A 14,952-nucleotide genomic window follows, 5' to 3' on the forward strand; every position below is an offset into this window, starting at 1 on the left:
AGGACAATCTTCAATGATGTCTAGATCTCTTTAATTTCTTGTCCTCGTACATTCCCAATCTACTCAAAAATCTTCATTGCTAAGGGAATTGTTGAAAAAAGATGTGCCTTTCCGGTGGCGTGAAGACTGCCAATACCTCTTCAAAGCCCAGAAACAGATCATTATCAGAAGCATCGACGTTGCAATTTTACTATCTTAGAGAGACAGCTACCCTGGAGAAAGGCCGCACAGAAAAGTCTGGGAACATTCATCCTACAAAAAGGCAAACCGGTTACATTTGCTTCAAAATCTCTTTCCGTACTGCTATCCAACTACTCCAACATCAAGTTGGAAACATTAGCTTTAGTGTTTGGAATCATGCATTTTCATACCTATCTATTTGGCAAAAGGATTGTGGTAGAGTCTGACCACAAGCCACTGGAGATGATCTGGTGAAAACCATTGACTAGTGACCATCAAGATTGCAGCATCTCTTGATAAAGATTCAAGATTATGACTATGCAAGCCATATAATTTGATGGTCACTTTGGATACGCTTAGCAGATTGCCTAACCCAGCAAAAACAGAAGATATCTCCTTGAACGTACAAGTTGACTTCATTGACATCGAACTTGAAGATGTTCTCAAAATTGACCTGGTACATTTTGCGCAGCACAAATGCCAGCACCTACAGGAAGAAATGGTGAAAGATCCCACATTACAGAAACTGTGGAAAACCATCGTCGAAGGATGGCCTGATTCAATCCAGCATATCCACAAACATACAAGACCATTTTGGCCTTATCGGGACAAGCTAGGCATTTCCAGGGAGTCATTTTTAAACGCAGGCTGGTCATCATACTGAAATCTTTGTGACTTGATATTCTTCAACAACTTCATCACTCACATATGGACATAGGTTGGATGAGAAGACTCACAAGAGAGATAGTATATTGGCCGGGTATAAACAATGACATTGAAGTCATCGTCAAGAAGTACGAGGATGTCAAGAGCATATGCCTATGCCAAGTCAGCACAAAAAACCATTGATCCCACATGAAGTTCCTACCCATCTTTGGTCCAAAATTACATCTGACCTTTTTCATGTCCATGGCACTGACTTGATCATCGTTGACCATTTTTACCAAGTACCCATTTATTCAACAATTGCACAATACATCAAGCACAACTGTCACAAATGGTCAAAGTGATATCTTCAGTTTATTTGGTGTGCTTAAAGAGATCGTTACGGATAACAGTCTGCAATTTATTGATAAGCCATTTCAAGGTATGTGTGAGAAGAGGAATATCGATTGCACTACTTCTTCTCCTTATTACCCTAGATCTACCGGCCTAGCTGAATGAAGGATTCTCATGGTGAAATCCCTAATTCTCAAATGTAGACAGACCAAGCAAGATGTACACATTGCATTGCTACGTCTGAGAGCGGCGCCTTTAAGTGCATCACCCGCAGAACTTAAGTTTGGCAGACCAGTGCCTACCAATTTACCTACTTTTACCCATTCAACTCTCTCAGAAACAAGAGAGCAACTTTTAAAACTGCAAGATGTGATGACCAACATGCATGATAAAAATGCAGGTACAAAATTGCCAAGTTCACAGGTAGGGCAAACAGTTTGCATCCAGCATCTGACAGAAGGTACATGGCAACCAGCCAAGGTGACAAGGATTTTTTCAGTTATGAAGTCATTACACACAAAGGCACAATGGTGAGGTGTAACCAAGGACACATCTGATCCATTCCAACTGCTCAGCCATTGTGCAGTCAAATGGCATTGAGGACTAGATTCCAAATGCAATCAGGAACAACATGCAAGAATGACAATCTCACAGCTCACTGTGAGCAATTAAAGACACTCCCAGAAAAGGTTACCATTACAAGGTCTGGACACACCAGCAAATTACTTCTATGCTTTAGAGACTCATAGATTCATCAGTCCTATATACTTATGTAATGGTAATCAAACAAGAATATGTATTGTAAATAGTTATATTTCTTTGGAAGGGGAAAAAAGTATCTTTAAAAAGGAAGGGGGATGTTGTAATATGCCTTTAAGGGATAGCAGCGTGCCATCACTCGAAGGGAAGTGTGTCATTTGATCCAGCCTCAGCTTTTCTTTAGCCTGTGAGCATGCACAGGTCTGCTGCTGATGCCTTCAAGCTTTCTTTCCATGTATGTATGTTCTCATGTGCCTAGTCTGAATAACTGAGCACACAACGTGTTTACACAAACCCATATGCGTGATTGGTGTCTTTAGATCATTATAAAAACACAACAGCAGCCCATCCACTTAAGGGCCTCAGTCTACCTCTGCCACAATTTTTTGGTCTGCAGGGGAAGGCAGGAGCATGGTGAACAGCCCAGCAGCTTTCATGTGTGGACTGCTGATGGGTAGTAAGGGGGAGTGTACTTCCTTTGGGGGGTCAATGCATCCATCAGGGGCACCTCACAAAGATTGTACCCCACTTTGTCCATCCATCCCCCAGCCTCTCTAACCCAACATCCCACCTCACTTCCCCTACCTCACTGGGGTCTCCCAGCCATGCCTGACCAAAATCCCCAGGTTTACCTAAATCCAGTAACTATCTTCATTTCTTCCTCAGGACTGCTTGTAGTACCAAGAATGGCCATGATTCCCTTCTGACGCTGCTGGGACTACAGAGCTGCTGGCCAGTCAGATTGGCCAAAACTCTATAGACCAGGACTTCCTGTCTCTAAGGGGCGGAAGTCCCACTCTGATCCAAATAAGGTTGCCCCAGTGTATTATTGCTGTGGGGCAGCTAGGTTTCTAGTCGGCATGGTGCTGGTGGACTTTTTGATCAGGGTAATCTGTCCCCCTGTAAAATCCACCCCCACAGTCATCAGCAATGTCAGCAGTGGCTAGCCTTTGTCCCACATTAGCCATTATTTGGTTTGCCGTGATGGCTCAAATGTAGCTGGCACAGTGGACTACTTCTGAATGAAGACAGCATGGCTACTGCCAGGACACTGGGCATCGACCAACATGATTTGCTGCATATAGTCGCACACTAATTAAACTTTGAGGGAGCGGACTCCCTTTCGGTTCCATTATAGGGCAGAGTTGATATTTGGTGCCTGTAAAGCAATGGGCTCTAAAGGTGCTGCCAATGGTACCCTGCAGTATGGGGAAACCTAAACTCCTAGGGAAGCTGCATACTCGCTCTGTATGCGTGTTTCTGGCAAAAGAGAATGAAATGTAGTTAGCTCTCTGAAGAGAGAGACTTGGCAACCTCCTTTATGTAACAGTGGGTGGCAAACTGTGAACCGTTATATATAGCCAACTGCAGTCTGGAAGGAGCAAGACAAATAAATGTTCATCACCATGATTACCTCAACAGCTTCTGGCAATGTGGTCCTTGCCTGTCCTGAGGTTGCAGTTGTGGCTGCAGCAGTGACAGATTTCAGTGAGGACATTCACACACTGAACCTCAGTGGTTTCATACCTTATTTCTCGCTGAGATTCAGGTAAGAAAATTGCTCTCTGAACACCTTGGGAGGATGTAGCCTCATGTTGAGAACCCTTGTCCTCCTCCTCCTGTCCTTTCCAACAGCTTGTTTTGCTCTAAATCTGTTCGTTCTCCAACTGGTCTCCACATCTGTGAACAACTGGTTTGTGTCAGCATACCTTTGAAGTCAGCAAAAAGTCCCTGAGTGTCTGCCACACCCCTCCCCCTAGACCTCTGCACCTTCAAATAATTAAAGAAAGCATTTAACATTTGTAGGATCATAGAACCACCAGAATAAATCAAGCAGAAACTAACCTGTAAGCAGTTGACAATCTCTGGCTCCCAGTGCTGGTTGGGTAAGGTCCTTCCTGTGTTGAACACATATTCAGCTCTACAAGGTTAAGAGAGAGCTGGACCGTCGAGCTCCAAAATGGCACAACCAGCATCAAATGTTATTGGTACATGCTGATTTGGCATCATGCCTGCTTTGCCTGTTGCAGGTTAATGCCCTCACCAACATGGCATTGAGTGTAGTTTGTCCCATAAGCGTGCATTTGTGTTACTGACACCATTTTGGAGCTCTAAGGGCACCCATAAGGGCACAAAAGAATGGGCACTAATGAACCCAATTCTTCTCCCATTAAGTTTTTGTCAACTAAATGGTTCAGCATTAAACTGAAGCAGAGAATTGATTCAACACAGAAGATTGAAGAATTGCATTTGGCATAAAGACAATTTAAACAATGGTGCTGAGACATACATGATTTAGTTAGATGAGTCTTTGCTCAAAATAGCAAGCAGTATGTAAGATGATGACAAGTATTGGTAATCCATACTTTACATAATCATCAAGAACTCAATTTTGCTGCCAGAAGATACAAATATTCAACTTGAGCTGATATTTGCTTGCTTAAAAACAAAACACACTATTTATTCAGCTGTAGGATGTGATATTCTAAAATATTTGCATGTATCTTTTTATTTTTCAGCTCAAACATCCAAATGAAATGAAGTTTAATCCTGCAGTAGACAGCTATCTCTATCAAAAGGGGGAAAAAAAGTTTGATGGTGTTTTTCTGCCAATGTAAGTTGATGAATCTGAAATGTAAAAATCAATGGCCAGAATTTTATGTTGATTGGGCGGGTGTGCGGCGTGATGTCATTGCACACGTGAGCAATATTGAGGCCAGCGGACACACGGGGGAGTTGGAGCCATGCCTGCTGACAATTAAAGGACCAATTAAGGCCATTAAAAACCCTATTGTCCACAATTTTACTTTGCCTGTGCGATTTTGCGCTCATCGCACAGGCACAATGGGCAGGCAGGCAGCCCATTTTTAATGAAACCTCATCCAAGGGTGGGATGAAATGTCCGAGGTGAAGTATAATAAAAAAAGATATCTGGGGACTGATGTTTTTTGAATTCTGCTGTCAGGTGCTTGAATGTGTTGCATTGACACAGTTTGGTGCGTTTTTTTCTGGTCATTTAATCTGTCCAGGACTGCAGCTCCACAGCAGCTGTCTGCCTTCAGGGGTTCGCTAGAAGTGCCCTCCCGTACCCTCACTCCTGTCAGTGCCCGTCCTCTTTCCCACTCCCCTCAGCAGCGCTGAGGCTTTCTCAGCGCGCGTCTCACGCTGGCAGGGCATTAATTGGCCAGCCAGCGTGAAATTGCATTCGGGGGCCGATCGTGGGCAGAAGCACATTTTGCGTCTGCTTCCGGGCCTGTCAACCTGGTGCACAAGCCAAGCATGAAATTCAAGCCAGTATGTCTTGATAAAAACTGGTTTGTGTATTTAGAACAATAACTTCATCCAACTACCAATAAACTTTAAAACTAGGCATCATTAAACTTCTATTTACATCTAATGTAATTTGGTTGTCCTGAGTTTTTCCCAGTAGTTTAAAAGAAAGTATACATTAAGGTCCTATTTCCATTTCAACATTGTACTTCAAAACTCCGTTTTAACCAGAGTTGAGTAATTTAGAATCACCACCTATGCAGTGGGATCCTTTTTGACATTTGTACAACTGGACAAAATGTTGCTTCACAGTGTGTGTTCTGTAAACGTGGTCCAGACCTTCCCGTCTCCTGATGGTCAGAGACCGAACGTACCCTCCAAGATACACTATGGGAGGTTACATCGCAATGACTCCATGGGAATTGCCCAGGAAATTTGAACTTCCAATGAGCAATTCCCCTTCTCCCCGAAACCCTCCCAAAATGTCTCCAACTCTGAGTTAGAGTCACAGACCTTGGATAATTCTGACTTATGTTATGACCACAGCTGATGTTATCCACTTAGCAAGCCAAATCCCAGAGGGAATCTCGTCTTACTGAGCATAACTTTTTTTTGTATCTTGAAAATGAGGGAAAGAGCTATTGATCCCTGAAGCATTGAATCCCAGTAACACTTGTAGGATTTTAAAATTAAAAGATTTATTTACAAGAAGAAAAAAAGCTTAAGCACACAAGCTTAAAGCTACACTGTTAAGTTTTACACCTTGTCAGAACACACAAGTGAACTACTTGGCAATAGCTCTCCTACGGATTTTTAACCATAAAATTCCAGCCACAAAATTACCCTAAGGCAAAACTGCTGTCACTTTAATAAAAGGTATACCACACAACTTCTCACTCTCTTCCACTCTGCTGTGGAAATCCAAATGAAAGGTTTAGAAACAGACTGCTTTCTGAAAACAAAGACCTCTCTGGCTTGAAAACTTAATGGTTGCTTCAAATTCACAACTTTCACACCTTCTCCCAGCACAAATCTGGTCTCAGGACATCTCCCCAACACAGCCACACAACTCAACTCAACATCTTTGCTTAAATATCCTTTTCCCCTTTCATCTTAGATTCCACTGTCCTAAGCACCTCTTTGAACTCAACTTTTCCAAAATATAAAAATCTTTCATGCCTCCACTTTCAGGTCAAATAAAATTTAATAGCCTTCCCTTGTTTATTTATGAAACCTTTGTAAGCTGTAAAAGTCCCTTGTCACTTCTAAACTCCCCTTTGAAATTCGACAGTTGAAAAGTCAAGTCTTTACTCAACTCATAATGTAAATTTTACCCAACCTATTTACTTGTAACTCCAAGAACGCACATAGCATTCTTTACAGAATATCACCATATTCCCCAAAATATAAAAAAAATATAAATAAACACTTATCTGGATGGTTACACAGGAAATGCCAGGTGGATTAAAACCTAGTACATCACATGGGTAACTACAGAATTGACCACGCAATCACTCACACTGCATGCCCCACTGATGCCCCGACCCCTCCCCCGGCCTTCCAACTCCATCCCCCCTGAAGCCCTGATTTCTCCCTGACCTGAACTGACTAACTCCTACCACCTGACTACACCATGACCCCCCAGTTATCCCCCAACACCTCCCCGACCCTCTGTCTACAACCCAACTCAATGTCATTAGCCCCCACCAGCCTACCCCACTCGACCTAATCTGACTAGACCCTACCACCTGACTCCCGCTGACCCTCTGACCACTCCCTGAAACTCCGGCCGCCTTAACCCTAGACTAACACTACCACCCAACCTAACTAGCCCCCTTGACCTGACTGCCCCCCAACCCATTTATGGCTCCCCCCAACCTCCCAACAATGCCCGGCCCTTCAACTAGCACCCCACCACCTGACTCCCCCGACCCTTCGACTACCCCCGACCCTCCAACTCTCCCCGTGCAACCTGACTAGTCCCCACCACCCAACTATCTCCCGACTGTCCAACTCCCCACCCCCCCGACCCACCTGACTGTCCCCGATCTCCCGACTTCCCCCTACCTGACCTGACTCAAACTCACCACCCTACCCACCTACCACCCTATCCCCTTACCCTCTCACCCGCCCTACCACCTCACTTACCATGCCCCCTTACCCATCCTACCGCCCTGACACATCAAACCACTTTACCTCATCCACCCCACCCCTTTACCCGCTTATCTTCTCTCCATAGCCTTTCAAAGAAACTTTGGGACATTTAAACAATATATTTTCCAGAATATGGCAGCTAGTGCCATAAAAAGGGGGTGTGGCTTCTACGTAGATTCACCCCGCTGCTCCCTCCGAGGTTCTCTGCACTGACTGAGTTCTGCAGGATCCTCATCAGAAAATTGTTCTGATAAAATGGGCGGATCAGGATCGGAAATAGGTGTTCCGGCCCTGAACAGATGATTTGGGCCCATGATTTGAATGCTTGGATGCAATTTGTAAAAGATCATGCCTGGCACCATAGTACAACTAAAACTGTATGAAAAACAGTTGCAAAATCCTCAAGAGATCATGGAAAGGGAAACGATTGTTCAATGAATTAAATCCACTTCTTCAATTCACCATGTACAGTCTACTTAACATGCGCTGTCTGATTCTGTCCAATGGCACCCTGCTAGAAATGCACATGCAGACATCAGGTTGTCTTCCACAGTTGAATAACCTGCTGATACTCACTGTATAAGCCCTATATGAATAACAATCTCTTCAACAACACACTGAAGGACTGCCAGCATAGCAAGAGATCACACTTTCTAAAGGCCTGAATTTTCAGTTCGGCGGGCGGGCGCGATTGGCAGGCCCTGAATTGGCTGGGAAATGGACCACTGACCATGATCGGCCCCGGACTGCAATTTCACACTGGCTGGCCAATTAACGGCTAATGCGAAACGTGCACCGAAAAGCTCAGCGCTGCCAGGGTGGGGGCGGGAGGAGGGCGGGCGACGATGTCAATGCGGGTGTGGGCCAGCGCTGAGAGAAAGCTCCCTGAAGGCAGAGAGCTGCCTCAGGGAGCTGGAGACCTGAAAAAATGAAAATAAAGGTTTCAAAAGCTGAAAGAAAGTTTCCATGCATCATAATCAATCAGATGAAAATTTAGCTGATGAAAATGATGTCCACAGTAATTTATTTATATTTTATTTCATCACGGAAATCTCATCCCACCCATGGATGAGGATGAGGCTTAATGAAAAATGCAAAGGCTGCCTGGCCAATTCGCCTGTCCGCCAACCGTAAGGTTAGACGGGCCACAAAAAATCGGAGGCAATTGCACCGTTAATGGGCTTAACTACCCTCTTAATTGTCAGTGGGTGCGCTTCTGACTTTTGCACGTGCCCGCTGACTGAAATGTGCAATTTCATGGCCGATCGAGTTGGAGGCAAGCCTGCCCGATCAGCGTAAAATTCAGCCCAAAATGTGAAACTAGAATTGATAAATTTAAAATATTTTTATTTTTGTGTTGAAATTCTAAGTTCCTCAAGAATTATTTTTCACAGTGATACCTAAGAGGTGTATTTTGAAATCCTCTCCAGTGGTTAAGATACCTGTCCTGTGTAATGTAACCTTTTATACCTTTGATTGGAAGATCACAAGTGAGCTGTGTGTAATCATTCAACATGTACTTGTGGCCAGTGAAGAATTGGAAAATCTACCTTACATCAAGCCTACAATGTGTGTGTTTTGCACCTCCTTGAGGAATAGAAGGGAAGTCTTGTATGGGTTAGCAGGCTGTCTACCAAACCTATTAAACCGCATCATGAACACTCCTTCCATTGCCAACAAGTTCTGGAGTGGAACTTGAACCCGGAGCTTTTGGCTCAAGGCAAGTGTACGACTGTCTGAATAACAAGACCTCCTCAAGCCTGAAATGATTGGATGTGAAGTAATGCTCTACTCTCAATTGTTCTCTTTGATATTGACTACATAAAACACTTTGTATTGTACATAGGATTTTTTCCACTCTCACACTGCCATTTTGCTGCATCTTGGTGAGAAAAGTTGCTGCCAGTTAGTGTTGAAAGAGATACTTTTATGCCATGTATAAAATGAGCAGAGACAACTTAATTCACTTCATTTAAAGTCATTCCATCTGTTACTGAATGATTCTGTGACCTAAGTTTGAATCTAAGGTATCCATAGGCAGAACTATTTTTTATTTCAGTTTCAGTCTAATTTTGTACATGATACTGAAAAATGCAGTATAAATGATACAATTTGCTTCTGGTAATAGATTGGTTTAATGGAATACTCTAGTTAATTTCAACCCAGAATTGTGTTTGACAAACCTTGGTAAAGGTCCTGTCCCTATGATAAGATGGATTTTTTTGCAGTTCCAGTTTTAGGGTGTACCTTATGGGGTTTGGATCTTTCTCAGCGCAGAAGGCCTCCAAGGACACCAGACAGGTGTACCAGAGTCTGTGAGTAGGCTATACAAGGACTGGTTTACCCCACGGCCCAAAGGATAACCACAGGTAATATAATTCTCAGTTGTACTTTATAAACTACTGTTTAAACACTGCAATATATTAATTCTTACTTGTACCAATAAAGCCACATAACTGTTCAATATGGTGTGTTAGTGTTGAACAATTGGATAGACTATCTCAAAAATAGCAACAGTGTGATAAATAGCCTTTTAAAATCATCCTACTGGATTTTGGCTAAACTCAAAGGGCTAATATTAGATTCCGAAGATATATGACTAAAAATCAGAGAACTAAGGCAAACAAAGGAAACACCAGTTAGTCCTAATTAGAGGACTAATGCTCAATGAGGATATGAATGGGTCATACTCTCTAGGTAAGTAAGAGAATAATGAAGGATGACTCCTATCAGGCTTGGGTGTCTCATTATCATAATTTATGTGGCAGGACTTGAAAAGAATGAAGCATCTAATCAGAAATTTGGCCTTTTTCAACAAAACAAAACATTCCCATTATAGTTCTTGATATATGACTGCCTGATCGAATAATACCTTAAAATGATAGTGTTGTGATAATAAGGATTATGATATTTCCTGAAATGGCATGTATCTTGTTAAATTAAAGGTATAATAAGATTGCATTGTACACAAAGTATCAAAGAAAATATCAAAGCAGATTATGAAGAGTTCAGGGTCAGGATAAGTAAATAAGTTGGAAAATTATGAGAAATTGTTTAATCTGATAGAAGGAAACTTATCTTATGAAGTATATCATAGCCGCACTGAATTGCTCAAAGCTCTGAGTGCACAGAGTGAATTAACTGAAATAACACACATATAGAATCTTGAACAATGCAGCACAGAAGGAGGCATTTAGCCCATCAAGCCACCATGCAAGTTCTCTGAAGGAGCTTTCAATCAGTTCTCTTGTCCTGCTCTTTCTCTATAGTCCTGCAAATGTTTCTTTTTAAGTAGAGATTCAATTCCCTTTCAAAAGATCCTATTGTATCTGCTTCCACCCAGCTAGGCCACCACATTCCAAATTTTAACAACTCATTCGGTAAAAAAATTCTTGTTAATCTTCCACCTGAATTTTTGGCAATTATTTAAAGTCTCTGTTCTTTATTTACTGACCCTCCAGCCTTAGTGGATAGAGTTTCTTGATATCCATTTGAACAAAACCCCTCATCATTTTGATGATCTCTTTTAAATCTCCCCTTAACCTTCTCCACTCTATGGAGAACTATTCAAACTGCTTAATTCTCTCCAGTAACTGAAATCCCTTATCCCTGGTACCCATTCTAGTATATCTCATCTCCACCCTCACCAAGGCCTTGACATCCTTCCTAAAATGCAAGGTCAATTAATGTAGGAAGAGAAGTTGATAAAAGAAAGATAATAATTATCATAATTAATGATTCCCAGTCAGCTTCCTTGGAGGTGAAGGTGAACATTACAGAGGAAATTAAATAACCAATACCACAATATCAAACGTACTAGATGAGCATAGTTGTACATCTGTGTTTATGTCAGGAAGGGATAGCTTGAACATTTCTGGCTGCAGATTTACCAATGGCATATTGAATGCAACTATACAAAGCCATGTGATAATCTTAGACATTGCATGTATTTTTGATACTGTGGTTTACACTTCATTAGTGCTACTAGCAGTATAGATGTGCCAAATATAGTGTTATTAGCTAATGCATCTCTGAGTGGAACTTTTCACTCCTGCCAGATGCAGGAATCGTGGCGGGCGGGGGCACAAAATTTGGAGTGATGGCAAAAGTCACTTTCCCGCTGGTGGGAAATTAGTTTGGAATTTTGTTCTCCCGACTTTCATGGCGGGTTGAGTTTCCCACTGGCTCATGCCGGGAACCACATTTGCGTCTCATGAATGCTCGTTAAAAATGCAACGTGTCAGAATCACATTCTCACTCCAAATTTAAATGCCATGCCAGTGGATAATTAGAATTGTCTGTTTCATGACCATATGTAAGTGCTGTTCACCTGTCGACCTTCACTTCACCAGCGACTTTGTTCCATAGGTACATAGATACTTCTTTCACCTACCTTTGATGGTGTTGCCACAAGATCTGGTGGTTATATGAAGCTGCGCCAAGGCTACTGCACAGAAGGCAATACCAGCTGGGAGGGGGAAGACAGAGGCATGATTTGGGGGAAGTGAGTGCAGCATGGGATGGAAGACTGGAATCCAGAGGCATAACTGGAGTGGGGAGCAGGCGGGGGTTGTCAAAGGTACAGAGGGTGGTAGTGTGAGACAGTCCTGGGGCTGAGGCCACACTGTTGGGGGCAGAATCAGAATGTAGTCCTGGCACTGAGCAGGCCATGCTAAGAGGGCACTACATGTCATTCATGTCTTGGTCCCTGTCCTGGGAGGGGAAAGGCCTCTCTGGCCAATGACAATTAGGTACAGTGTAGTGCGCAGGGCATGGTCAGTTTGCTGCAGAGGTTGGTCCTGGGGGTTGGAGGATCCACATTGGGAAGCAGGTGGCACAGTCAAGGACAGGGGAGGCATCTGCATCTGGTATAGCGAGTGCTGGTAAGTCATGGGTGGGCATTGGAAGGTCTCATGGGGTAGTGGTGCCCGGAAAGTGCCAGTGCATGTGGCCTGAAGAAGGGGAGGTGTCAGTTTGACATAAGGTATGGGCACAGCAACAGAAAAGGGTTCAGCAGGAGGACAGGAATTTCAACATAAATGAAGATTGGCACCAGAGTGACAAGGGAAGGCAGGAGAGTGATCGGAGGAAGTGGAATGTGGATGTGATGAGGATGGAGGAGAGATAGGAGGGACTTGGAGGATAAGAGGAGGAGGCTGGAAGCTGGCCTCAAATAGAAACTGCAGCACCACCATCTTGTCTCGGATCGCTAATGATGCAGTCGAAAATGAGGTTTGAAAAATATTGCCCGGGGAGGATTCTGAGAGTGTGGGGGAGGAGTCAATGACTGCAATTTTGGGCCGATTGAAGGGGCACCCTAATTTTCAGCTCAAGTCCTTCATATTGTGGCTCAGCTGAAATCTGTTAACATGTGTTTAATGCTAATTGAAGCAGTTTGGCACCTTAACCCATGGAGCACATTCATGCAAGAATCATTTAAGGCTTGGGGAAACATTTGATTTGGTCTGATTGCCCACATGGCAGTACAAGAGACACGTAAAGAGGGAAGGGGGTGCAAACAATTAAGATGCCATAGCTGTTGGGCATAAGCCTCGAGCTCTAGACAAAGCTCCACATAATCATTTCAATGGTCATGTCTTACAGACCACATTGCTTACAGTCATGAAATTGGAGTGAGGCTGGACTAGTGTCTCGGTGAAAGGAGGCAGGCTGACAGTCCCTGACTGAGGGTGAGAGCACATGGCTATATTCAGCCTCTTCAAAACCCCATAATGAATGCGCAGACATGTTGGAGGGGGATGCTCAGCCACCTGTGAACCTTCAGGGTGTGCTTCAGCTATAAGGGGTGGCCTGGGGATGACATGTCAGGAATGAGGGCAGGTTTATGGCTTCACACTGGCCTCATGGCATGACAACTGAGGGAGGGCTAAGGTGCCATCATGTCTCAATCCTATTTGTCCACAGCTTCAAGGTGGGGTGTAGAATGCAGGCTGCAGGCAATGCTGCCTTCTTGATAGCTCTTATATGAATGAGGAGAAGGGCCTATTGCCATATGTCAGAGCTTAGGAAAGAGCATTACCCTGAGGATCAAGGACCAGCTGGGCTCGAGGAAGACTCTGAGGTTGCCGAGGAGGGACCTCATCCACAGAGGCATTTGGCACAACCAAGGGACTACAGAAGATGCCTATAATACAAGGAGATGAATGAGAGACAGTGCCGTAGAGGGCTGTGATTGTCAAGGGATCTGGTGGATCATATCTGTCAGACCCTCCATGCGGATCTCACTCCACATGGGCTGAAAGGCCATCCAATTCCGGTCACGTTGAAGGTAACTCCAGCTCTTAACTCTTTTGCCAGCCGATCGTTCCAGGGCTCTACTGGGGACCTCTGCGGAATATCGCAATTGTCCGCTCATATGTATACCTAAAGGGCACCGATGCCCTTTTTGAAAAGGCACACAATTACTTACAGTTCTACAGGGTTGAAGCCAGCCAGGGTGCCAGAGCAGTGGGATTCATAGCGATCTTTGGCTTCCCACAAGCGCAGGGTGTTATCGACTGCACACGCGGCCTTAAATCTTAGTGGCTACTGCCAGGAAGTTCTTATCAATGAAAAAGGCTTCCACTCTCTCAACATGCAGCTGACCTGTGATCCCAAGAGCAGATTATGTAGGTTTGTGCGAGGTAACCTGAGAGACCTTATGACCCTTACATCTTGGCCAGTGAAGCAGTCTGGGAAGAGTGACCTGCAGTTAGCATCACGGTGAAGCAATCTGGGAAGAGTGTCCTGCAGTCAGCATCATGATGAAGCAGTCTGGGAAGAGTGACCTACAGTCAGCATCACGGTGAAGCAATCTGGGAAGAGTGTCAGAGGGAAATGTCCCGACTCCAGGAAAAGATGCAGAATCTGCTCCGGCTGCAGTCGATGGGGGTCGATGTCAAGGAGGAGCTCCAAGAGGTGAAGGGCCAGCAAGCCTCGCACTTTGCCTCGGAGGCCTCCAAGATCATCTTCCGTTCCAGAGTCCGCTCCGTGGAGCAGGATGAGACGTGCTCACGTTTCTTCTTCCAAAAGGTACACAGAGAGCGCTCTGTGATCAGCAGCCTGAAGGAAGAAGACGGCTCAGTAAAGTCATCACGGTCCGACATTCTGAGGATCAGCAAATCCTTTTATGCCGGACTGTATGACGTGAAGCCCACGGACAGCACGGCCTCCCAGTCCTTCCTGTCCTCTATCACGGAGGTCCTAGACCACAGTACGCGGGAGAGCCTAGACAAACCGCTAACCCCTGACGAACTGACGAAGGCCCTCGAGTCCTTCGAGAAGAGTAAAACCCCCGGAAGCGACGGCCTGCCGGCGGAGTTGTATTCGGCTCTGTGGGACTTGATCGGCCCAGACCTGCTAGAAGTGTACGAGAGTATGCTCCTGGCCGGCAGCATGTCAGAATCCATGAGGAAAGGCATCATCACCCTCATCTACAAGCACAAGGGGGAAAGGGAGGAAATTAGAAATTGGCGACCCATTTCACTGTTGAATATGGACTATAAGATTCTGTCCAAGGTCATCGCCAACCGGGTCAAATCCGCTCTGGAATTGGTGATTCACCCTGACCAGACCTGCTCTGTGCCAGGC

This window comes from Cetorhinus maximus, chromosome 11, assembly GCF_964194155.1.
Source record: "Cetorhinus maximus chromosome 11, sCetMax3.hap1.1, whole genome shotgun sequence".
NCBI lineage: Eukaryota > Metazoa > Chordata > Chondrichthyes > Lamniformes > Cetorhinidae > Cetorhinus > Cetorhinus maximus.